The 3583-nt window shown below is 37.5% G+C and overlaps 1 non-coding gene across 1 annotated transcript; it reads right to left on the bottom strand.

Moving 5' to 3' along the window:
* Positions 1-1212: 1212 nt before the first annotated feature.
* Trnaa-cgc lies at positions 1213-1290 on the bottom strand. The gene has a single exon. It is a non-coding gene; the product is annotated as a tRNA-Ala (tRNA).
* Positions 1291-3583: the final 2293 nt, after the last annotated feature.

Here is a 3583-nt window from a genome sequence, read left to right as displayed (position 1 = left end):
AAAATATGGAGTTTATAATTGCTTTTGTTTGGGAATTATACGTAAAATTAAACAAAAAACATGAACAGGTAACTTGAGGGTACGTCAGGATTTTTTATTTTTATTTTCTGGTGAATATTAAAAACTTTGTCACTTCTTTATCCTGAAGATAATAATCACACACTTAAGAGTGATAATGGCCACACTTCAAAGATATATCATACTTTAAAGGTTTATCACACTTCAGAAATACACTTTACACTTCAGAAATACACGCTACACTTCAAATACGTAGTAGGTAGTAGGCAGCTACCAAACAGGGAGGTACTACCGCCTGGGAAGATATTGGAAGCATAATGTGTTGTCTAATGGTAGACCCTGCTGCCATATGGCATCACGAAAATTGTGACCAAGTTCCAGGTTGCTGATCTGACTTTCTGCTTCATTTACACACAATTGCAGGGTCTCAATTGTTTCTCTTGCTTTGACAACACAACATACATATATTGTTTCTCACTATTGATTTTTTCATTTTTGCATTTCTTTATGGTTCTTTATTATTATTATTATTATTATTATTATTATTATTATTATTGTTGTTATCATTATTATTTTATTTTTAATTTGTATTTCTATTGTAAATTTTATCTAATATTAATTATTATTATTATTATTATTATTACATTTTCATCCCCCCTCCCCCCCCCACCAGGCCCTGATGTGGGTCAGTGACCTATGCCAGGGTGGGCTAATCCCCATAAAAAAATATACTCGTTACACTTCAAATATACAAGTTACACTTCAAATATACACGTCATATTTCAAATAATAATATACGTCACATTTTAGATATACACGTTACACTTAAAAATCACTCGTCACACCAGATACATTACAATTCAAGTATATTCGTCACTCTACCTCTACATACAATCTTCAGTATGACTATTACGTAAATATAATAATGGTTGCCCCTCGTGTAACGAGGATGGCCGGCCCAAGGGCCACCTAGGCGTCAATTTGTTTAAGGTGTAGAAGCTGCGCCAACACAACAACACACCCTAAGATAACGAGCTGCATGACCCAGTGTCAAGTAATAGTCCAAGACCGGAAAACTCGCCAACTGCACTGGCTAACCATTACCTCGGAATACGATCCGCAAATTGATTAACATCCAGGTTCCCAATTACTGCTAGGTAGACTGAGGCAAATGGCGCAACGAAACTTGCCCGTAGTTTCACCCTACCCGGGGATCGAACCCGGGTCCCCTCGCTTGCGAGGCGAACATGCTGACCATTACACCACAGTAACACTGTATTGAAGCACTGTTTATGTTTGTTACAATCATGAATTACAAACATTTCTAGCAGGAATTTAATTAACAGCCTAAATCTAATCCTTTCATAAGAACATAAAAACATAAGAACATAAGAAAATAAGGAGTCTGCAATAGGCCGGTTGGCCTGTGCATGGCAGCTCCTGTCGAGAGTTACTACCACACTCTATCATCCATGAATCTATCTAGCCTCCTTTTGAAACTTTCCAGAGTTCCCGCACTTACTACAAAGTTGCTAAGCTTGTTCCACTCGTCCACCACCCTATTTGTGAACCAGTTTCTTCCTATCTCCCTCCTAAACCTAAACTTATCCAACTTGAATCCGTTGCTCCGAGTCCTATCCTGCTCGGATATTATAAGAACTTTATCTATATCCCCTTTATTGATTCCTTTCACCCACTTAAACACTTCCATCATATCTCCCCGCACTCTTCGTCTTTCTAGGGAATGCAAGTTAAGTTTCTTTAACCTATCCTGATATGGAAGGTTTCTAAGTCCCGGAATCATTTTTGTCATTCTTCGCTGCACCGACTCTAGTGAATTTATATCCATTCTATAATAGGGGCACCAGAACTGAACCGCATAATCGAGGTGCGGCCTGACTAGCGCAAGATATAGTTGCAATAAGACCTCTGCACTCTTGTTACTTACACTTCTAGATATAAAACCCAATACTCTGTTTGCCTTATTTCGAACATTAACGCACTGTTTTCTAGGCCGTAGGTCCGGGCTTACAAGTACCCCTAGGTCTCTTTCACAAGTCGACTTCTCTAGGTTGATGTTGTTAAGGCTGTATACATTATAAGTATTTGTTCTTCCAATATTAAATACGCTGCTTTCTGTAATCTGTCTTCAGTAACGCTGTAAGAAGATGTCGTTTCGTGTCGACCCAGCAGATGTCTGAGGCAGTAAAAATGATACAACAACGATTAAAGGTTTGTTGTCATAGTAAACAGTCGCAGGATTCCTCAAGTGTAACAACCTGTCAGTACCAGAGAGATTAATGACAGCTGGCTTTGTCTACTGTAAATTTTATTGTTTTAAATTCATGGGTTTGGCAGACGACCCCTTTCCCCTCTCCCAACGATTAGTCTTTCTTTCTTTTTTCTCTTTCTTTTTCACCTTTAGCATTCTCTTTTTTTTTTTTTAGAATCGAAAGAAAACACTCATTTACAAATACTCTCTCTCTCTCTCCCAGAAGGATGTGTGTTAAGACTTTTTCTCTTTCCTTTTCTACACAGACTGACAGAAGGTTCAGACAGACAGCTTCCTCTCTTATGCCTGAATATGTGAAGATTACGTAAAGAAATAATTAGTAATCCGCTGGGTGTGTGTTGACATTGGTTGGTGAACTGTTGTAAGTCTTTGTTGGATGTATATACGCATGCCTAACCTAACCTAACCAAATTCCACAGTCTATAAACGCAATTTTGGTTTCTTCTTGTGCGGGAAATAATCTGAATAATCCCTATGACATGGACTTATAACCCCTGGCTCTCCTGTGTTATATGAACAGTTTTTAAGAATTCCAACAGTGAAAAATCTCTGTTCATCTTCCTTGCGATAATGTGAGATTTGAGAGGAAAATATTCTTCATCATATCTACACAGAAAAATATCAGTAAAATTTCTCGATTAGTTTTTGTTATATTTTTTCCCTTCTTTCACTCCCTATTCTTTTCTTCTTATTATTATTATTCTTTTTCTTCTCCTTCCTCCTCCTCCTCCTTATCCTTGTTAATTTCCTCCTTCTCTTCTTCTCCCTCTTCTTCCTATTACCACCGATCATGTACTTTTTTTAAGAGAATATACAAAAAAAAAAATAAAAAATATATATAATTAATATTTAAAAACAGACTAAAGTTCTCAGAAATTTCATAAATAAAAACAATAAATAAAGTCTTCGTCATTCCACCTGTTTACATCTTGTCGAAAAAGTTACCGAAATGTGAGAGTGAAAAGGTTGAACACAGGTAGGTCTTTTCCCACCTTCAATGAGGAAGCCAAGTAAATGTCCAACTCTGATACCGGAAGATGCTTCTCTTTTAACCTGGTTCATTTCCACTATTGGTTGGGGTTTTTGACATTGAGAGAGACAGACTGACAGAAAGAAAGACAGAAAGAGAAAGAAAGTGAGAGAAGTTGTGTGTATGAAGACAGATGGTATACTGTTAAGAATGGACATACATTATAGTCCTCTTCTCTAACACTTTCTCCTTCCTCTCCCACCCTCCGACACCTCTCCTCCTCCTTCGTCCTCCACCCTCCC

The sequence above is a fragment of the Homarus americanus genome, unplaced genomic scaffold (assembly GCF_018991925.1).
Source record: "Homarus americanus isolate GMGI-L3 unplaced genomic scaffold, GMGI_Hamer_2.0 scaffold57980, whole genome shotgun sequence".
NCBI classification, from domain to species: Eukaryota; Metazoa; Arthropoda; class Malacostraca; order Decapoda; family Nephropidae; genus Homarus; species Homarus americanus.
This window is presented reverse-complemented; position numbering and strand designations above follow the sequence as displayed.